This window comes from Callithrix jacchus, chromosome 8, assembly GCF_049354715.1.
Source record: "Callithrix jacchus isolate 240 chromosome 8, calJac240_pri, whole genome shotgun sequence".
Classification (NCBI taxonomy): Eukaryota; Metazoa; Chordata; class Mammalia; order Primates; family Cebidae; genus Callithrix; species Callithrix jacchus.
This window is the reverse complement of record NC_133509.1, coordinates 52873555-52896521: the sequence shown is the minus strand read 5'-3', so window position 1 is coordinate 52896521 and position 22967 is coordinate 52873555. Positions and strand designations below refer to the sequence as shown.

The 22967-nt window shown below is 42.1% G+C and overlaps 1 protein-coding gene and 1 long non-coding RNA gene across 12 annotated transcripts in view; one reads left to right on the top strand and one right to left on the bottom strand.

Moving 5' to 3' along the window:
* LOC118144872 (uncharacterized) overlaps window positions 1-14211 on the bottom strand; it is a 67190-nt gene extending 52979 nt beyond the window's left edge. The window contains exons 1-2 of the long non-coding RNA XR_008474694.2: window positions 13589-14211; window positions 11994-12109 (exon numbers count right to left, since the gene is read on the bottom strand). This is a non-coding gene — a long non-coding RNA (uncharacterized LOC118144872). The remainder of the gene's footprint in view (window positions 1-11993; window positions 12110-13588) is intronic.
* Window positions 14212-14423: 212 nt separating this feature from the next.
* Window positions 14424-22967, top strand: part of FMN1 (formin 1) — a 415109-nt gene continuing 406565 nt past the window's right edge. For 6 of the 11 annotated variants that reach the window (XR_008474691.2, XM_078334422.1, XM_078334419.1 and 3 more), the window contains exons 1-2: window positions 14424-14525; window positions 15017-15159. The gene's annotated coding sequence lies outside the window, so the exon portion shown is untranslated. Of the gene's footprint in view, window positions 14526-15016; window positions 15160-16364; window positions 16387-22967 lie in introns of all 11 variants that reach the window. The other 5 variants (XM_078334424.1, XM_035259914.3, XM_078334423.1 and 2 more) reach the window with 2 other exon arrangements.

Sequence of the window (22967 nt, the reverse complement as noted above, 5' to 3'; positions counted from 1 at the left end):
GATCATAACCAGTTCTGGTTTTAAAATGGATGTATAGGTGTGTTGTTATCCAGGATAACAGTGTACGTGATTGGTTATGTGTGAGTGGCATTTTTAAATTATTATTTGGATCATTTAAAGGATACCATTAGAGCTCCTTAACTTATAGTAATTCTTAATTGTATTTGAATGATAGAACTCTATGAGACCCTAATAAAAAGCTATGGGTGCCACACTTGTCATTCCAGTACTTTGGGAGGCAAAGGCAGGTGGATTGCTTGAACCCAGTAGTTTGAGACCAGCCTGGACAACATGGCAAAACCCCGTCTCTACAAAATATACAAAAATTAGCCAGGCATGGTGTAGTGGCATGAGCCTGTAGTCCCAGCTACTTGAGAGACTAAGGTGGAAGGACAGCTTGAGCCCAAGAGGTTGAGGCTGCACTGAGCCATGAATGTACCACTGAACTCCAGCCTGGGTGACAGAGCAAGACCTTACCTCAGAAAAAAAAAAAAAAAAGCTATGGGCTATCTTCCAGAAGCATGAACATAAGGACACAGGCATAATATTTTACATTATAATTTCAGGAAATTTATAGACATTTCTAAGGGAGAACCTTAAAGGCTCCATGTCAAAAAATGCTGGAAAATGTACTGTAGGGTGAATACTTTTATCAGGTGAATAATCCTATAATCAATCCTCTGACACAAGTATATTTACAAGGGTTGAAACTCAAATGTCTATGGGGGTCAGGTGGGAAATCTAAATGAGTGACTCAGAAAGGACATAAGGCATAGGACAGCAAGTGGAGGGACTATGGAAACCTGGTGAGCTCATGCTGCTTGCAAAGATAGCTGCTGCTTAGCTACAGCTACCCATTAGCATGTCAACTCAGTAGAGCCAGAATTTAGATTTTTTATAGAAAGATAAGAATCTAGGCCAGCGCAGTGGCTCATGCCTGTAATCCTAGTACTTTGGGAGGCTGAGGCAGGCATCACCTAAGGTCAGGAGTTCAGGACCAGCCTGTCCAACATGGCAAAACCCTGTCTCTACTAAAAATACAAATATTACCCTGATGTGGTGGCGATCACCTGTAATCCTAGCTACTAGGGAGGCTGAGGCAGGAGAATCACTTGAACCTGGGTGGTGGAGGTTGCAGTGACCCAAGATCATGCCACTTCACTCCAGCCTGGGTGACAGAGTGAGACTCTGTCTCAAAAAAAGAAAGATAAAAATCTAGATTTTAATACATTTCCTGATTTGTAGCAAATAATATATGACTGGCTACCCTTCCCTCTACAACATTTTATTATAAAAATTTTCAAATATACAGAAAAGAAGAAAAATATGCAATGAGTACCTATATCCTTAATGCCTACTTTCTGCAGAAAATATTTAACTATGTTTTCTTTATCACATGTCTATCCATTTATCCATCCCTGTGCCCATCCATCAGCCCATCCTAATTTTTTCAATGTGAGATGTGGACATCAGAACACTTATTCTGAAACAGTTCTGGCTGTCAGTTTTTGGTCTCTTTTGACACTTATTTTCATTTATTTGTGTTTTTGTGTATGTATGCACACACTCGTGTATATGTTTTAAATGAAGCCTATGTCCAGGTTTACACATTTTGGGGTGTGGAATGGTTAACCAGTAACACTGCTGCACTGCTCTGGGTAGGACTAATGCCTGATGGTGTTATATGGGAATTGTCATGGATGGCAGTGAAGTGGGTGATGGTGGGAATGCCTTAAGAATTGAGAATCTCGCCAAGCAAGGTGACTCATGCCTGTAATCCCAGCACTTTGAGAGGCCAAGGCGGGCGGATCACGAGGTCAGGAATTCAAGACCAGCCTGGCCAATATGGTGAAACTAAAAATACAAAAATTAGCTGGGTATGGTGGCAGGTGCCTGTAATCCCAACTACTAGGGAGGCTGAGGCAGGAGAACTGCTTTAACCCAGGAGGCAGAGGTTGCAGTGAGCCGAGTTCGCACCATTGCACTCCAACCTGGGCGACAGAGTGAGACTCCATCATAAAAAAAAAAAAACCAAACCCAAATAATTCAGAATCCATTTTTAGCCTACATTCAAATCAGAGTTATTCTTTCTAAGGTTACAGAATAAGAGCCCTCTTGTGGCCACAAAGAGAATGCAGAACACTGACTGAAAGGAACACAAAGTGGGAAGAACTCAGTAGCCACTGACCAGATAACAAAGTGTGCCGATTAAGGAGACAGAGAGAGATGCAGGTCTGAACGACCACACAATCAGACAAACTGTTACTATGGTAATTAGTGTCAAATACGTTGGAGGAGAGCAAAGTCTCCACTAAATAGCACAGTAAATGCACAAAATAAAATTGAAATGTACATAATCATATGCTAATAATCTCTTCATGTATTGTGCTGTCCTTTGCCACATGTTGAATATTTTCTTTCCTTCTTTCCCTCTTTCTTTTCTTCTTTCTTTCTTTCTCTCACTCTCACTTTCTCTCTTTCTCTGTCCTTCTCTCTCTCTCTCTCTTTCTCTCTTTTGGACAGTTTCACTTTTGTTACCCAGTCTGAGCAAAATGGTGCAATCTTGGCTCACTGCAACCTCCACTTCATGGGTGGCTAAGCGATTCTCCTGCCTCAGCCTCCTGAGTAGCTAGGATTACAGGTGCCCACCACCACACCTGGCTAATTTTTAGTAGAGATGGGGTTTCACCATGTTGGCCAGGCTGGTCTTGAACACTTGACCTCAGGTGATTGACTCAACTTGGCCTCCCAAAGTGCTGGGATTATAGGCATGAGCCACTGTGCCTGGCCTGAATATTTTCTAAAAAAGAAAATTCAAATTATGAGTTAGATACAGGTGAGGAAATTGAGGTTTAGAGATATCTTGTATCTCAAAATTTACACTGTTAGGATGTGGCAGAACTAAGACATAAACCCTGGTTTCAAACATATTCTCCTTACCACACCATTATGCTGTGAATATTCTAGGACTTTTTAATATTGGAAACAAGAACCTTGGTAACAAGACATGACTAGGACCAACTATAAAACTTGTGGGGCCTGGTACCAAATGAAAGTGTGAGGCCCTTGCTCAGAAAATTTCAAGAGAGCAACATTAAGCAAAGCGGGGAGCCCTTCTATGCTCGGGGCCCATGTAACTGCACAGGTTGCATGCCCCTGAAGCTTGACTTGGACGTGCCATTACAACATGGAACTGAGACCTACAGAAAGTCATCTACAGAACATGAGCAGGACAAAAGGGGAGGCATCCTCCAAAGACCACAATAAAGTACATGTGGCTGGGCGTGGTGGCTCATGCCTGTAATCTCAGCACTTAGGTAGGCCAAGACGGGTGGATCACCTGACGTCAGGAGTTCAAGACCAGCCTGGCCAACCTGGTAAAATCTCATCTCTACTAAAAATACAAACATTAGCTGGGTGTTGTGGCAGGCACCTGTAATCCAAGCTACTCAGAAGGCTGAGGCAGAAAAGTTACTTGAATCCAGGAGGCGGAGGTTGCATAGGAAACACACTGTATTTGTGGTTTGTGGCATACAGATTAGATAGCAAAATGTATGTCAAACTCAATGCTGGTGTGCTTTGTGTTTTCAGTCTTCTCAACATCATTTCATCAAGTTCTCAAGTGAAATAAACAACTACTTCAGGGCTATTGTGGCAAGTTTTCTAGGCTGAATCCCTATTGACCATTGTTGTGACAATTCTGGTGTCCCAGTGCCTGAAAATAGGTAAACCTCCCTGCTCCACTTCCACACCTCCCCAATCCTCCTCACAGATACAGCATTTTGCCAGCCTTCTTGGGTGATTTCAGTCCCAGGGCAAGCCATTTATACCACATAGGACTTATGCATAAATCTGCAACCTCCACACACCCTCAATCAGAGTCCTGATTTCTGGTGATCAAAACCCATTTGTGCAAAAGGGACTTAAGGATAGATGGGAGGTCAGTGAGCCTTTCAACCATGATGCATACAAAGGTACAGATCTCTGACTAGGCATAATGATGAGGCTATCAAACTAGGTTCATCCACCTCTCTCCACTGCCTCACCTTCCCAGTGGTTGCCCTTTATCCCTTGACATGAAGCCTACTCATGGGTCCCTAGTTTGGGTCCCATCATTCATTACCTCCTTCATATTGATCCATTTCCTGTCAAGCCCAGATATGACCCTTTTCTCTCTTCTCAAGAAGTCTTAGCAGACTTTTCTCTTTCCCTCAGGGCTGTACTATGTGATTTGCCAGGTGGAAATTAATCTCATGCATTAATTTGAACTAAGGCTAATGGTTGACAATAATTTGGTGGATTGCTCACATATTTTAATGCCTTCACTTAGGGATCAGTAATAAAAAATCATTACATACCTAGGCTGAACTTTTGCAAGAGATATTTCCAACAGTGGGACTATTCCACTCACATGAGCAATATTGTACTTACTTCACTGATAAGAAAACTCCTGCTCTCTCTGTGAAGCAAGTGAGAAAACAATGGGTGATAAATAGTTGTTCATTGTTAAATGGAAACTTAAATGATATCCTTTTTGCTTGTCAAATGTTTAATTTACATGGGCTGGGTACAGTGGATCATGCCTGTAATCCCAGCACTTTGGGAGGTCGAGGCAGGTGGATCACCTGAGGTCAGGAGTTCAAGACCAGCCTGGCCAACATGGTCAAACCCCATCTCTACTATGGGCATGGTTGTCACAGGCCTGTAATTCCAGCTACTTGGCAGGCTAAGGCAGGAGAATTACTTGAACCTAGGAGGTAGAGGTTGCAGTGAGCTAAGATTGTACCATGTACCATTGCACTCCAGCCTGAATGACAGAGGGAGACTCCATCTCAAAAAAACAAAAACCCACAAATGTTCAATTTAAAAAAAGGTAATGAGTGTTGTTGGAAGTGAAAGCGACATTCTTATATAGTGCAAGAGTATAAACTGGTACATACTAGAGGAAAATTTGGCAGTTTGATGGTAATGTTAAACTATATACATGCACATACAGACATGTATACACACATTATATATACACATATGGGTATGTATACACATATAAATGCTCATATATACACATAAATAAAATATCTGGGGCCAGACACAGTGACTCACACCTGTAATCCCAGCTCTTTGGGAGACCAAGGCACAGGAGGATTGCTTTGGGCCAGGAGTTTGAGACCAGCCTGTATAATATAGTGAGACCCTGTCTCAACAACAAAATTAAAAACTTAGGCCAAGTGTGGTGGCTTGCGCCTAAAGTCCCAGCACTTCAGAGGCTGAGGTGTGCAGATCACAAGGTTAGAAGATGGAGACCATCCTGGCTAACACGTGAAACCCTGTCTCTACTGAAAGTACAAAAATTATCTGGGCATGATGGCACGTGACTATAGTCCCAGCTATTTGGGAGGTTGAGACAGGAGAATCACCTGAACCCATGATGTGGAGGTTGCAGTGAGCCAAGATCACACCATTATACTTCAGCCTGGGCAACAGAGCAAAACTCCATCTCAAAAAATAATAATAATAAATAAAAAACTTAGTTGGGTGTGGCAGCTGGTAGTCCCAGCTACATGGGAGGCTGAAACAGGAGGATCACTTGAGCTCAGTTTCAATGAACTCTGATCATACCATTGCACTCCAGCGTGGGGTGACAGAGTGAGACCTTATCTTTAAAATAAATAATTAAATATCTGAAGTACAAGGACATCTATGAAGGTCGACAATGCCCTTCATGGTCTGGTCCTGCTTACCTCTCCAGGCTTACACCTCATTCTCTCCTTCCACCTGTTACAAGTTTATTCATAGTGGCTTCTCTCAGTTCTTCAACACACCTCAAGTTCCCTTCTCCTTCCAGGGAGCTTCTGCATAATATTCTTTTTACCTGGGTGTCTCTTCAACTCGCTTTTGACTAATTCCTCAGATGTCAGTTTAAGGGTTACGTCCTTAGGAAGCCTTCTCAGACAACTACTCCCTTCCCTTGATCCCCTGAGTCTGGCCAGATTCCTTTAATTTTGATTTTATTTATTTTATGAGACAGAGTCTCACTCTGTCACCCAGGCTTGAGTGCAGTGGCATGATCTCAGCTCACTGTAACCTCCGTATCCTGGGTTCAAGCAATTCTCCCTGCCTCAGCCTCCCGAGTAGCTGGGATTACAGGCACCCTCTGCCATGCCCGGCTTTTTTTGTATTTTTAGTAGAGACGGGGTTTCACCATATTGGCCAGGTTGGTCTCAAACACCTGACCTAAGGTGATCCACCTACCTCAGCCTCCCAAAGTGCTGGGATTATAGGTATGAGCCACTGGGCCCCACCCAGATTCCTTTATAATCTGCTTTTAGAGACACATTTTTATTTTCCCTGTGGCACTTAGCCTAGGAAGTGGTGATCCTCTCCTTTGTGAGATTACATTATTTATCTCTGTCTTCTTTCGTGCACTATAAGTTCAAAGACACCAAGTTTGTGCTTATCTTTCCATCCCCCCTTGAAAATGGCCTGGTAATAATTAGAAGGGGCTCAAGAAATACTTGCTTATTACATAAATGAATGGCAGGATTATAATCAATTTTTATTTTCTCCTTTGTGCTCTCTTGTATTTTTTTCAAATTACAATGCTCATGTAATACTTGCATAATTGCTTTAAAAATTATTCAAAAAAAGTAAAAGAAGGGAAAGCTTTTCCTTTCTGTTGGAGGCTGCAGCTGTTCTCTGCAGAGCCTGCTACCTTTGGCTCAGATTCCTCTAACTGCTGCCATTTCAGTTAGTTTATGCCATGGAACATAATTGTGCTGCATTGTCTGAAATTCTCCCCCCACTGGGGAGATTCCTCCTGAGCATTACCTTTGGGTTGTTCACAAAGCAGGTAACTTAGGAGCCTGCTGTTATTTCTTTCCTGCCCTCAGGGATGCAACCTGGTGGTTTTTGTGACTCAGCAAATGACCCTTGGACAAAGTGGCACACCAAGCCTGTCTTGCCAGCTAGTGACAAGTCAGTAGCATTGAGTACAAATCCTGCTGTGGTGTCTGAGAATATATTTCTTGGCAGGAACCCCCACACTCTTCTCCTCTCTACTCCCCAATATTCAAGAGCCCTATAATCATTATGACTTGTCCTGTTGAGTCAAATCTAAGCCTTTTCAGAAAATCTGAGTGATTTCAAGGTTTCCATTTGAGATGCAAGTTCTTGCTTTCTTTGTACAAAACGACAGCATAAATGCAATTATGATTATAGCTAAGTGAGAGTAATTTCTCCATATGGTGCTTCAGGTGGCACTTAAGATATTTTTAAGATTTCTGTAGGCAAGTTAAAAAAAAATCCTGTTAGTCTGCAAACACTTTATCAGCCTCCACAATGTTCACCTACGTGTTGCAATGTTTCAAAGATAATTTGTCATTTCAACTCCTTTTCAGAATGAGTTGGGAAATAAATCAGTATGGAGGATGCATCAGAGAGAATGAGTCCCCTAAATCTGAAGAGGTATTATTCTGGTGGTCTGAAGATTGTAATTGTTATTTAAGTTCTGACTTTTCCACAGCCTGATCTGCCTTTTCTCAGGCTATGAACTCATGTTGAGTGGCAATGTAGCAGCATAAAATCCTTGTTGCTTTGTATCTGAGATACCTGGATCTGTTGCAGAGATCACCATTTTGATGCCATTAAGTATTTTCAGGGAATTTGGGGATGATGAGTAGCTATTCATCGATAGAATAGCATTCATATTAGGATGAATGTGGCAGCAGGCAAGTTGCATTTATCTCATCGTTGAGAGGAAAAGCTGATTACACAGCCCAGGGCAAATGGGGTAGAAACATCTTAGAGATTAGATTTGCTCCCACTGTCCTACATTTCAGAGGGATGTAATCATTGGTTTCATGTTTAATATTTTCCATGAGGATGGCCTTCCCCTATTGTAGATTGTCTTGGGTTTGAAATAAATGCAAAATCTATTTTGGAGAATGTTACATGTGTAAATTTAGCTGAGAAAAAAGAACATTAACATTAGTGGTCCTGTGACTGGTGCTTTGGGGTAACTCTGTCATTCCCTTTCAGTAACGGAAAGAGAAAACTAAGGTCTAAATTGGTTAAGGTGATTTGGGCTGGATCACATCATTAGTGGGATTTTGAAATGATGAGCCGTTTCTAGAATTGTTTGTTAGGCCCTCATTCCTGTGAGAGAATGGTATGCCTCTGTGAAGAGCAAAGTCCATTTCCCTGGGATGGCTCTCTGGGATGCTGTTCAATTGCTGCCCCTTTTGTCCTCCCAGTATTCACTCCCAGTATCAAATTCCATTTTCACTCTAGCTGGTCTCCCTGATATCCATATGCCACTTCTAACAAATTCCCTTTCCTTGACATCAGCTCTTAAGTAAGAGAAACTCCCTGCTTCTGACTGGTCACATGATGGGAAAGTGAAACCCTAAAGCCACAGATGATGTGACCTGCCACATCTCATGTCTTTTCTTCCCCCAAGCTTGGAGTTCTTTCAAATGGAACCACCAGAATGTATTCTTTTTCGGCATCTTGTTTCTCTGCTTCTTTTTTGATCACTTCTTCTGATTTTCTAGGTCATACATTGAAATCATCCACCCACCTCAGGGAAGGACAGTGATTCAACTGAACAAAGTATATCACTCCTTATATGCAAGGTATTAGGGGGAATGAAAAGGTAAATCTCAGGCAATTCTTTCCTTCAAGTTGCTTTGAATCCAGGATAGAAAGCAAATATGTCTGCGGCCCTTTATGAGGGGCAACTGGGTAAAGGAAATACAAACAACATGATACAGAAGCACAGAACTGGAAATGAACTGAAAGGGAATGAGAGAAGGCTTCATGGAGGAAGTGGCATTTGACCTGCAGCTTAATGCTGGAAAGACCTATATACCTTGTTCTTAAAAAGGAAGCACTAATTGGTTAAATTATGACATCTGTGGATTTCATTGACTGTAGGTCATAGCAGCATAGGAAGCTCCAACTCTATTATAGGTTACATCTAGTGCAAAGCCTGGCTTAAGGTTCTCTTTCTCCTCTTCTGGTAGGAAAGGGATGGTTTAATCTTTTGAGAGAAGTTAGAGTTAGAAATCTGTGGGCAGTAAAATTTCTTGCTGTTGGAGGTAATGCTCCTCTGCATGAATATGTGTATTGCAGATGTTTTCCTCCCCTCCTTCCCATCCCCACTCCTCTCCCTTCCGCCTCCTCTCCTCTCCTGTGCAGTCCAGGGTCAGGAGCAAGCCTCTATGGGCAGAAAGCTGCTAGAGTTATTAGATTCATTTCTTTCAGATTAAACAGACCTCAAGCTTTCGTGCCTAGGAATCACTTAGGGGTGTTTTATTAAAATGCAGTCTAAATTCAGGATGTCTGGGGTGAACATGAGATTCTGCATTTCCAATAAGCAGGTGAGGTCAATCCTGCGAGGTCTTCTGGCCATATATACTTGGGTGTGATCTTCACTAACTAATTTTACTGGACATGAACTAAGGGGCAAAGAAAACAGTTTGGGAATTGCTTTGGGAAAAACTCTCTCAAATCACCTTTTGCCTCTGCTCTCACACCATCACAACAAACACCAACACAGAAGACTTCTATAATCAAAGGTGTGGGGGGTTTTCTCCCCCAAACCAAGCAGTATACGCCAGCTGGGTGTTCTCCAATTCAGTTCTGACACTATGTCCTTAGAGACAGTGTCATGAGTCCCTAGATTGACGACTCTGACCCACAAGACCACCCACTGCCCCACCAGTTGCAAGTTGGGATACCTCTGGAACTTCTGACCAACCAGCTTCAAGTTGGGGTTCCCAAGACTCCCTCTTTGGGTTTGATTAACTTGCTAGAGCAGCTCACAGAACTCAGAAACACATTTACCAGTTTATTAAGAAGGATATTTTAAAGAATACAAATAACAGTGGCTCAAGCCTGTAATCCCAGCACTTTGGGAGGCCGAGGCGGGTGGATCACGAGGTCAAGAGATCGAGACCATCCTGGTCAACATGGTGAAACCCCGTCTCTACTAAAAATACAAAAAAAATTAGCTGGGCGTTGTGGCGCGCGCCTGTAATCCCAGCTACTCGGGAGGCTGAGGCAGGAGAATTGCCTGAATCCAGGAGGCAGAGGTAGCGGTGAGCCAAGATTGCGCCATTGCACTCCAGCCTGGGTAACGAGAGCAAAACTCCGTCTCAAAAAAAAAAAAAAGAATACAAATAAACAGCCAGATGAAGAAATATATAGAGTGAGGTGTGCAAGGGTCCAAAGTGTGGGAGCTTCTGTCCCCAGGAGTTGGACTGCGCCATCCTCCTAGCACATGGATGAGTTTTTCTTTACCTTCCTGCAGCCTCTACAGGTTCAGTTCTCTAAAAGCTCCCCATACCCCATCCTCTTGGGCTATTATGGAAGCTTCATGATGTCAGCATTTCTTCTTCCAGTGTATAGGATGGGAACCTCTGTGGGGACAGTCCTAAGACCCACAATCAGAAAGCGGGGAGATTAGAATCCTGCCTTGGAGCAGATAAGGATAGGGCAGGAGACAGATTCTGTTTCCTGAGGCCTGGCCCTGAAGCCTAACACGTACAACATTAAAACAAAAGACCAACAATGGCTAGGGGAGGTATGAGCCAGGAATCCTGAATGAAAATTATTATATGTATTAATATACATTAAAATTAATTATATATGTATTTATATATTAAAATATATATATACAATAACACAAGAATAATTGGGGAATCTCATGAAATCCTACTTACCTCTGGGGACTTTAAAGGAGAATGTGTAAATAGTACCTTAAGCCCTATGTAGGCAGGGACCATTATTTCCATTTGCTTGGTTCCCTTTGATAAGCAAATTGACCAAATTTAGTAATTTCAAATTCATAGGCATTGTATCATATATTTCACATGTTTTAGGAGTAACACATTTCATTAAGGATTATTAGAGATAGCTTTTTCTCTTAGGAAGACACTATGGTATACTGTGAAAATGTGGGCCTCGGCCGAGCATGGTGGTTGATGCCTGCAATCCCAGTGCTTTGGGAAGCTGAGGTGGGCAGATTATGAGGTCAGAAGTTCAAGACCAGCCTAGCCAATTTGGCAAAAATGCTGTTTCTACTAAAAATGCAAAAAATTCGCTGGGCGTGGTGGCGGATGCCTGTAATCCCAGCTACTCGGGAGGCTGAGGCAGGAGAATTGCTTGAACCTGGGAGGCAGAGGTTGCAGTGAGCCAAGACCATGCCATTGCACTCCAGCCTGGGCAACAGAACAAGACTTGGTCTAAAAGAAAAGAAAATGTGGGCTTCCAGGTCAGAATGATTTGGGGGTCAAGACTTTTTTTTAAACGTGCAACCTCAAGTGAGTCATTATCCTCTCTAGTCCCGCTTTCCTCAGCCTTGAGGTGGTAATAACACCTACCCTGCTGGGAGGTTGTGAAGATTAGCAATTTTGTTGATAAAGTGATCTCTTCAAGTATATGGTCCAGATTGAATGTTCTCACCTAGGCTGTGCATTTCCATGGGAAAATGGGCTTTATTGAACTGGATATCCCCAGAGTCTAGTACAGTATCTAACATATATTAGGCACTCAGTGGCTATTTATTTTTTCATCTTTTATCTTTTTATTTTGAGACATGGTCTAGCTCTGTCACCCAGGCTACAGGGCAATGGCTTAAGCAATCCTCCTGCCTTAGCCTCCCGAGTTGCTGGGACTACAGGTATGTACCACCTCACCCAGCTAATTTTTTAACATTTATTTTGGTAGTGATGGAGTCTCACTACACTGCCCAGGGTGGTCTCAAACACCTGGGACCATGCTCTTGACCAGTAACTGTTTATTAAGCAAGGAACACACAAATATTCCACTAACAAGCCAGGCATGATGGCTCACAGTGTAACCCCAGCACTTTGGGAGGCCAAGACAGGTAGATCACTTGAGGTCAGGAGTTCGAGACCGGCCTGGACAACATGGTGAAACCCCATTTCTATCAAAAAGACAAAAAAAAAAAATCCAGATGTGGTAGCACATACCTGTAGTTCCAGATACTCAGGAGGCTGAGGCAGAAGACTCATTTGAACCTGAGACACAAAGTTTGTAGTGAGCCGACACTGTGCAACTGCATTCCAGTCTGGATGACAGAGTGAAACTGTCTCAAAAAAAAAAAAAAAAATCCAGTAACTTAGTAATTAGTATATGCCTTTATGTTGATCAATAACCTTTGACTTACTTAGTCTTTATAAATAGCCTCTTTGGGAAAACATTTTTCTTCTCCTTTCTCTATAAAATACCTCCTACTCCCTCCCCCAACCAACCTTAAAGAAAGTACATATTTCCAGGTTTGATTAAAGGACAGAGTAGGATTTAGGAATTTCTTCAGAAAGCTGTTGAAACAATGCTGGAATAAGACTTTGGATTAACATCATTTTACCTTTCTAGGACTAAGTTTGTATGACCATGATATGGTTTTGTGGGTGGACTTTAAAAGATTTCTACCTCAATTAAAACCTAGTTTGACTCAAGCCCTGCAAAAATTTGCTTCCTTCCAAACAATAGCAAATCACAGCTTCCTTCCATGAGCAAAGCTGACTTGCAATTTCTCCTAACACATTTCAGAGGTGATGCTTCAGTCTTAGAGGTGCTTCTGAGGCTGCAGTTTCAAGAAGTCAATAGTGTGAAAACTGGATTCCTCTATGACAATTTTCAGGTAAAAAGAAAAATGCATCAAAGAATCAAGAGTTGCGCTGAGTCTTCTTATTCTCTTAACTGATGATAATGATTTTTAGGCAGAAGATGTACTGACCTAGTATTGACTATACTCCTAATTACCAACGTGACCCAAGGCCAATTATTTGAACTTTGGAAGCCTCAGTTTTCTTATCTATAAGTGGAATTTACAAGAGGAAGATGTGAGGATTGAAGGAGATAATGTACATAAAGTGCCTATGGAGCCAGGCACAGCACTTCACAACTGTAATCCCAGCATTTTGGGAGGCTGAGAAGGGAGGATTGCTTGAGCTTAGGAGTTTGAGATCAGCTTGGGCAATATGCTGAAACCCTGTCTCTACAAATAAAAAATTAAAAAATTAGCTGGACATGGTGGTGCATGTCTGTAGCCCCAGCTACTCTGGAGGCTGAGGTGGGAGGATGGTTTGAACTCAGGACATTGAGGCTGCAGTGAGCCAAGATCATGTCACTGCACTCCAGCCTGGGTAACAGAGTGAGACCCTGTGTTAAATAAACAAATAAATAAAGTGCCGATCAGTGTTTGGCTAACATTATGAATAAGAATAAATCAGAATTCTCATACACTATTATTTCTAGAAAACAAATAGTGAAAAAAGTCACGTTAAAAATACCTCCCAAAATGTTCCTATTTATTATTTGAAAACAGTATCTATCAGGACAAAATTCTGTCTTCAAGTACTAAATGGATAATACGGTTTGCATTTATCCAAAAGCAGATTAAAGACAATGACTTTTCTTGCCTTACCTACTTGGAAAAGATCTCAGTGTCACTCAAATCACATTCCAGATCTCAACGACATTAAGACCTCAAATCCTTTTAGGAAAGGTTTGAAGGTAGTTCATTTCAGTAATGATTAGACACTTGGGGAGAAAACAGTACCTTGGCATCAAGGTCTCTACTGATTCACCAGCACAGAAATAGCAGTAACAAGATCTTCAACTCTGCGGTGTTCAAATAAGCTGAGAAACTTCCCTCGTGAGGCCCAGGCCTCTTGACATCCGGACTCAGTCTTTCTTTCTCAGATCGCCAAGGCCCTTACCCATATCTCAGCCTAAACCTATTTTGCGTTTAATTCAACCAGTGAAAGTAACTTACACGCCATTCAGCAGTTCTGGTTAAAAAGCTACTAGGAGGCAGTGTAGGCGGGAGATGCGAGGGGAAAAGACTAATGTCAGGGTTTGGGCTTATGTGTGGATTCTTGAGTTTTCCTCCTTTGCTCCCTTTAGCACTTATGATTAAGAACGACTAGGCTGAGGGTGCAGGGGCCAGGGATTAGACCCGGCCACTGGAGCGAAACAGCCTTGCCGGATCTGGAGAAGTGGGAACCTCGGGAATTGTGGGAGTTACAGACCGGTTCCCTTCCCTCTTTTGAACAGGTCCAGAGCGTGCGCCTTCAGAGGCGCTCGGAAACAGGAATGCTGAAGACAAGAAGCGAGAGACTGACTAGCTGTTGCCCTGGCTGTCCTTCTTAGACCACCGCCTCCAATCCCGCAGCCCGGAACAGACGGCGCCAAAGGACTGCTCCTTAGTCAGGCCCCGCGTCTCCGCAGCTGATTGGGCACCACCGCCTCCCGCCCCGCCTCCCCAGCCGCTTTACGTTTCCACTGGTCTTGAGTCCTGCCTATCAGTTTACTGCTTACCTCCCCTAAACAGCTCGTCAGGCCGGCGCGTGCTAGGAAGGCGGGGCCTGTTGCCCGAGGGGCGGGGAGAGGGCGGGGCCTCGGTGGAGGTCGGCTCAGCGGCAGCTTCGGGCTGTGGCTCTGGACTGGAGCGCGGCATCCCCGCTGCAGCCGCTACGGCTGTTGCACCTGGTCAGGTAAAGAGAGTCTTGTCTGTTCTGCTGGCCATCTGCCCGTATCTTTTCTTCCCGACCAAAGGCTCCCTGCCCCGCCTTCCCCGCGGCTTCAGGGTTCTTGGAATGAGGCATCAAGTCTATTTACCCCATCAGCTTATCTTCCTCCCCTTCTGTGTGGGTTCCTTCAGCTTCCACACCACCCTGCTCCGAAGTGCGTTGGTGGGTCCTCTGGGTCATCCCAACGCCCCTCACTACAGAACTCCTGTCGTTAACTCGCAGGTCCCAGCCCCCTTAACCCGCCAGTGCAGTCTCATTCCCTTCTTGGCACAGGGAAGGTGGAGGGCGGAAGGGCGGGGGGAGGAAGAGAGACATTGGTTTTTTTTGAAGCTGGATGTGTTTAGCGCAGAGGGGGAGCATCACAATGGGATTGGATTGGGAACAGAGCAGCTTCATTACTATGGTTGGCAATGACTAGAGGTGTATCTGTTGCTGCTTTGTGCTTGCGTTTATAGGTGACATTTACCATCACTGTTTTCTTCTTTCATCATCATCTCCATCGCCACTACCACCACCTCCAAGGCCACTACTATTACAGTATCTCTGTTCCTCCTTCAGAGCTCTTCAAGTTCTGTAACGGCAGATTCTCGAAAGGCATGTAAGTGCTGACCGATCCCCCCAACCCCCTCCCCCACCACCAAATAACAAGCAGTGCCCTTGCTCCGTGAGGCCAGACCCAAGCCCTCATTTAACTCAAGGACAAGTAGCTGGTAGCAGAGTGTGAGTTGGGAGGATTTTCCTTATCCTCATTTGCAATTGAAATTGCCAAACAAAACCCTTTATTTTAATCATCCACATTTCTGCTTGCTGTCTGCTGGAGAGTTCAATGTTAGCACTCACACATTCTGAATGGGCCGAATGCAGAGTTTGAACCTGTGGTATATATAGGGTGTTTCAGTCATGGAGTGGTGAATGTCCAGACCCAATCCTTTAAGAAGATCAGGTCGAGTAGCAGACAACCTGACTTTCTGCCACAGTGGCTCCAGCTGTACTGAAGCATGTTTACTATTCATGTTTGCATATGGGACATGTGTCATCATCTGCTATGCCATCTTGTGTGTGTGTGTGTGTGTGTGTGTGTGTGTTGGAGAGGTCTAAATTCCTGGGAGAGAGAATTATATCCTGTTGTCTACACCAGGTAGCATCTTATAGGCACACCAATGGGATTCAACAGCCATTGCTCAGCTGTTTCTAGGGCTTACTGCAAATCTCTTGGATTGCAGACTTATTAACCCTTTTTTGGGAGGGAAAACAGTAAAGCTGAGATTGCATACCAGATTAGCTGTCATTGTGGAAGATGTTGCTTCCACAATTAATCAAAGAGGTCCCAGCTTCTCTTGATCAGATATCTAGACACTAGTCTCCTTTTCCTCAATTGTGTTATAATCTAGGAGCAGGACCAATGGATAGTCAGACATATTGCAGGAACTAAGAAGCAGTGGCTTCAATGGAGAAAAACAATGGAGAGGAGTTGTGAGACAGTATATTATAATGGTTAAACTCATAAACTTGTCAGACGTAGGTTCATATCTTTGAGCAGCCACTGACTACCTCAGAGATTTTTGCAAGTTGCTTGCCTCTTTAATTTATCATCTGTAAAATAGGGATAATACTGTCTTTTAGGAGAAGGTGCGAGGACTAAATGAGACAATAGAGGTAAAATGCTCAGTAGTTTCTGGCACATTATAAGTGGGGAATTTATGGTAACTGCTATTAATAATACTAGCTAAGAAAGATAAAATACACCAGTCTTCTTTCCCTAAAAATGCACTTTTTTCCATTGTCTTTCTCTATCCTTTTTAGGTCTCAGGACTGATGCAAACGGGTATGGTAGTCTCCGGGTTCCTTACAGCACTACATCTTAGAGGGGTGCCGCTATTGAAGCCACCTGTGTTTGGACAGACCTTTCTGTAATCAGCCTTCACAAGTACTTAGCAGATTCTTAGTTGAGATACATTACAGAGGCAGCTTTAGAGAAAATTCCCAGGCCTCTAGGACTGTACTAGGCGGCTTCTTTCTCATTGAGTGTTCAATGCACTGACAGTGATTGATGAAGCCTTTGTCACAGGCTTAACCCTGCCTAGACTAAATGCTTTGGCCAAGGGAATGGGGTCCCATAGGTCCTATGATTTTCTAAGGGTAGGTCTCATATCCTGGTCAACCTCCCTTTCCCGACATAAAATTGGTGGAGCTGTTCCCAGAGGAAGAGGAGTGGGGGCAGACTGGAACTTGATGTGATGATGGTAAACATCCTTGATAGAAGATTGAGAAATGCTTCTCTCTTATCTCATATACCATGCCTCGAAATCTAGTTTTATGTTAAAGTTTTGGATTCATGCACATCATCCCAACTTGTGGTGTGTTTTAGATGATCTTGCTTTTAATGGTTTTCTTATTACAACTTTATTTATATCAATGTGAAAATTCATAATAAATATAATGGATATTTCATACCTTGTAGTGATGCTACTGTTGGTAATATGACCATGTTTAGGGGTTATTCATAATCCCTGTTGGAACCTGGTTTTAATAGTAGCCATTATTTTTAGATGTACATGGCCTTTATCTTAAAAATCAGCTTAATTCTCAACAGGTCCCAGCCTGTGTTGACAGAATTACAGCTGTTAATCTGATTTGCCTGATCTTGCAGAGATGCTAAACTATGGGAATTGTATTCTCCTGCAGCTAACATAAGCTTGCACCAACAGGCTGGCCTTGTGAAGGAACTGAAGCATCCCTGTATTTAGTGTCTGTGCTGAAGTGCTGACAAAGCATCAGCTCTATGCTTTATAAAATAGTAATTACTAAAGTGGGAAGATGTAAAGAAGGAAATGAACCTCTTTACCTTGTCAGCCTGTAAAGTAAGGGTCTGGGAAATGGAGCATTCCCTCTCACTTGCATTTCTCAAGTTCCCTAGCTAAGAGTAAAAAATCTCCCAAAGTTATCTGGATTTCTGTGTTTATCTAGGCTTTCAGCAAATACTGCCTTAGTGCATGTTTGAGGATGGGGGAGAGAGAAGAGAGTTTGTCCTCCTTGTGGACGTCTTTACCTCACCACTGCCCTGAAATGACCAAGATCTCTGTAATGCACATCTCTAGGAAGCAGACTGCTAATTAAGCTTTTCTTCTTTAACCAACTCATCTCTTAGTTCCTTAATACTGACTTGTTTTATGTTCCATCTTATTACAATTATGCCTATCTCTTCTAAAGTGTGATAGGTCACTGCTGATGATAAACACCTTTCAAATTAAATTAAACCCTTTTTTACTGTGGTCTTCCAAGTGACAGGCTATTGGGGAAAATATTTTGGAGGTAGCCAGTACTTTTTAATGTTCATGTTTGTCATCAGGATCTGGACATTAATGCAGAAGTAGCAGGCACAGCCAGAAGGCTGACTGGGAGGATAGATAAGGCTGTCAAAGTGGGGTGGGAGACACCATTAGGATGCTGCTGCCGGGATACTAGTACTCACACCCCTACCATAGGTTTTCCAGTAGGAGTGCTCTAGTTCATGTTTTTGTTAAAGAAGCTCAGAGAACATGATATGATCTGAAGACCAGTAGTCTAGAAATCCATCAGACAACAGTGCTTGTTGTTAAACGCTGCTTTAGCCATAGTTGCCCTGTTTTTATGTTTTTTGCCCACACAAGTATCTATCTGCATTCATCTAGGCCTAGGTGCTTTCTCTAGTGATGTTCTCTGTGAAATAGGGAAGGAAAAGAATGGACCTTTCAAAGAGAAAGAGAACTGTCTACTTATTAGGAGAAGCCCTCCCTGGTGATTCACTCACTATATCTAATTTTGGGAAACCTGATGGTTTCCCAAGTGTTAATATTTGCGCAAATGAAATTGAATGAATGGCATCTTTTGAGCAGCACACAGGTGATTGTAGCACTGTCTCATGCTCTCTAAAATCTCTTCTTTAGAGTTTCAAGAACTCTTTTCAATCTCTTTGCCGTTTCTCTAAGAATCAAAGAGTAGATTGTTTTGCTCTTTGCTATTGTAAGGGTTGCTGAGCCAGAATGGAGAAAGTATTTGGGAAGAATTGCTGTCATAGTATTTAATGGTCTTCCTCCTCTGTGAGAATTACAACTGGGCAAACATTGTTATGTCTAAATGTTTTCAGTCCCCAAGAGGCAGCGAATAAAACCTTTGTTACCATTTTCAAAGTGCGCATTGCTGCTTTCATCTCTTCGCTAACCGAAAGCACATCCCTATGGTCTCAGCCCTGTGAGTACTAATAAAGCTGATTTCTCACCATTACAATATGGAGTCCATGTAACTCGTTGATGTTCTATTCTGAGAAAAATGTCCTCAAAGGCTTTTCTAAGGGCAAGACTCAGGTGAGCATGAGTTGTGTGTTTTCTCTGTGTCCATCCTTGGCTTAATACGGAAGACTTAAATTCCTTCCTTTAGTTATGTAATCTGCTGGTTCCTCTGTGAAGTAGGTAAATGGTGCTGTACATCTCCTTCAGATGAGGAAATCAAGGATCATAGAGGTTAATGTGTTTGCTTAAGGGTCTAGCTCTCAATGAAATCTGGATAGTATTTACCTGCTAGGCTTGCTTTCTATTTTCTGCATGTGCTCTAGTAAGCCTCAGAGAACATTCCTGTTTTAAAACATCTTAAACTTTCAAAGCAGGATAAACCATAAATAAAGTTCAGTATTCTGGGTATGAATATAGTGAAAAGCAAGAGTTGCTTTTTTAGGCATTAAAATTATTATCCTTTCTCTTTTTAGATGAAAGCAGCCACTTTAGAAAATTTTCTAAGCCTAGCTTGTATTTGGAGAGCTTTGCAAATAATTTTTTAAAAGCCCACAGTTCTGCAGAAAATGGATTTCATCTACAGAATTGGCATCAGTCTTGTCCTTGTTTGCCAATGTCCTCATCTCTCATTATTTCTATTTCTATTGTAGCATCTTTTACCTTCTACTTACAGTAGATTTTCTGGGCTTTCCCTCGTTCCTATCCATCCAACCCCAAGTAAATATGAATAAAACATATCACAGTTAATGGAGGTACTGGCCTTTTGTTAAGATCACTTTCTGATTTATTTTCAGCTGGTCCTAATTTTAAGCTCCAAAAACATAATTTAATTCTAATTGTCATGATTATTTGAAGAACTGAAACTCCATGATACCACATTGTTTTAAGGAAAACTGTGGTAAGGTTGAAAAAAAAACTTAATGTTTTTTCAAGCAGCAAGCAACAGTAACTCTTGTGCCCGGATTTTTTCTAGTTAAGTGACAAGATATTTTTCTAGTTATACAGTGGAGAAAACTGAGATGGGAGATAAAAAGTGACTTGCCCAAGGTCACACATGGTCAGTGGCACAGCCAAGTATAGATCCAGGTCACCTGACTCCCTGGGCTTTGTTCATTACATCACTCAACTTCTCCTTAGGAAGTAACAGCCCTGCAGCCTACAAAAATGAAGCCAGTCAACTCTCAGACTCAGTTTCTGGCTATTGGCTTTTTTTTTTTAATCTTTGGCAAGAATGTATCAATAGCTGCTATATTGCAGCACTATCAGCTAAATTCAGGAACTTAACAGAATTTATTAAGAAAAACAAAATTCTGATATCATAGTCACGAACTTGGCAGATGACAAAGCAAAAGGAAGATGTAACTGACGACTCCAAAGTAGTTGTGTAGGGAGCTTCTGCTTGAACCACATCTAAGAAGGAAGAAACACACAGAAGAGAGGAAAGGGGTATATAGTCTAAGACGAGATAGAGGTGTGTGTGTGTGTGTGTGTGTGTGTGTGTGTGCACGTGCGCACGCACGCATGTGCATGTTTATATACATATACATAGATATAGATATGACATGGACCCAGGGCAACAGCTTCAGGAAAACTAAGGTCATTAATGACAAGAGGATTTGAAAAAATGCTAAGTCGGCTTTTTTAAAAGAGGGCTTTTAGCATTTCGATCAGTGCATAATGTACAAATCCAGCTGCTTGAAAAAGATGGGTCAAATTCACAGAGTGCAAGGAAGCAGAACTACTCAATTTTCATTTTGCTCCTGTCATTTTTATTCAAGTCTTGCAGATAAGAATCTCCATCTACAAAGACAGGTATATGAAAATTATCTCTTTATTTTTTAGAAACCATGTTCATTTCTATTTCAAGCCTTTTCTTTGTGGAAAGGTGGAACAATTAACCTCAGTCTTTCTCAGGATTATACCACTCCCCAGAGTTGTGTCAAGCCTCCAGGGAACTGACATAGTGCCACAGCATGGGAAGAGGCACCCTCTGGTCATTGAGGCATCAGACTGCACAGGTTACTTTGTAGCACCTAGTAATTCTCTCTCCCAGCTCTCTCAGTGGTAGTCATCTGTGGCTGTGTCCACACAGAATTCTTTTGTTGACATTTCCTATGGTTCTTTCTTACCTAGATATAGCACACAGGGATCCAAGGTCTTGTGACCTCTCTGGGGACACTGCCAGGAAGTATAGCCTGGGTGTCCTCCTTTCAGGGTCCACAAGCCTCTCACCTTCCTTTCCCAACAGCCCTAGGGGGATAATTCTCTTTTCAGGGTTCTTTAGGACTCTTCATGTCAATAAATCTCACTCCTTTTTACATCCTTCAAGGAATTCCCTATATTCTAAGAGTTTAGAATTTCGGGAAACAAAATCCAGGAATAATCACAGGCTATTTATCTTTTTCTCCTTACCTGTACCTTTCCTGATGCAATGAATACCAATTCTTATACCTACCTTAGTGGAGGTTAAGCAAAGGGGAAAATACAAGGAGAAATAAAAGTAAACATAGATTATTGTCTATGTTTTTGAACACTACTTTCTTTTAAAAGTACAGCAATTGGGGATGTCTGCATGTTCACATCTATATTCTTTTCTCTGGGAATGACCCCAATATATAGTAGGCATGGGGTCCTTGCAGATATGACTCTGTTCAAGGCCAGGACTGGTTAAACAGGGGGTCTGGAAATCTGATCCAAGGTGGACCAGATGGAATGTCTTCCCAAAACTGGAGTTTGGACTAAAGGATTGCATTGACTAAGAGTCACTGGAGTTAAGTCACAGTAAGAGAAGTACACCAGGGAGATACCTGTGAGCCTGATGCAGACACCACTGGAAGGCTCTTTCTCTTTTTCCAACTCTTGGCCTTTCTACTCTTTCTCTTATTTTATGAAACTGCCCATGAATTTAATGAGATTCAATATGCTTCTCTTTTTGCTTAAGATAGCCAAAATCAGTTTCAGTTACTCACAACCAAGAGAAACTTAAGAATGGCCTTCAAATTTGCAAAGGAAGAAAAGCATGATGAAGAGGAAACTGAAACTTAAGATAGGTGAAGAGATAGTAAGACAGAATCTGGCTATTTAAGATGTGTTTTTCTAATAATTTAAAGTGACAGTTACAAGAATTGTACTTGTGATACTGGAACAACTTTCACTTTTTTTTCTTTTTTTTGAGGAACATTTAAAACTGTAGGCACTGCTTTGTAGTAGGATCATTGACAAACTAGAGAACAGTCAGATGATAAGTAGGATTTTTGAGGCTGAACACTCTTCCATCTGAGGGCTTGCTAACTGGCCTGGGATAATTTAATCATCATGAGAAGCTATCTCAGGAAACCTGACTGGTGGTCAGTTGTTTAAAGGGCCATTGGACAGGAAAGGAGTTGAATATACTCACTGCAGCTCTGGAAGTGAGAGAAAAACACCAATGAAAATAAAAAAATGAAAATAGATTTTGACTTAGAAAAGGAGAGTATTTTTATGTTAGAGGTGTCTGGAAGGCCATAAGGTTTCCTTTTGAGGTAGAGAAAACTCTGCAGTAGGAAAGCTCAAGGTGAGACTGGAGAACCATTCACAAGGGTTGCTTTGAAGGAGAGGGCCCAGCCTTGAGAAGGAGGTGGGATGAGATGATTAATGTCTAAGTTGTCTTTAAATCTAAGATTTTATCATTTTCCCTCTGACTATTATTAACTATATTCATAAAATGAATAAAATTATAAAAAATTTCTTCCTGACCAGGCATGGTGGCTCACATCTGTAATCCCAGCTCTTTGGGAGGCCAAGGTGGGAGGATCACCTGAGTTCAGGAGTTCAAGAACATCCTGACCAATATGGTGAAACCCTGTTTCTACAAAAATAGAAAATTAGTTGGGCATAGCGGCACATGCCTGTAATCCCAGCTACCTGGGAGGCTGAGGCAGGAGAATCATTTGAACCCAGGAGGCAGAGGTTGCAGTGAGCCAAAATCACACCACTGTACTCCAGTCTGGGCAACAAGAGTGAAACTCTGTCTCAAAAAAAAAAAAGTCTTACTTCATTAAAAAAAACAATGACTACAAATTTGCATTGAAAGAAGACATTTCTAAAAAGTAAAGGAAACAAAAATATACTTTCTGTTCTCTAAATTGGAAATAACAGT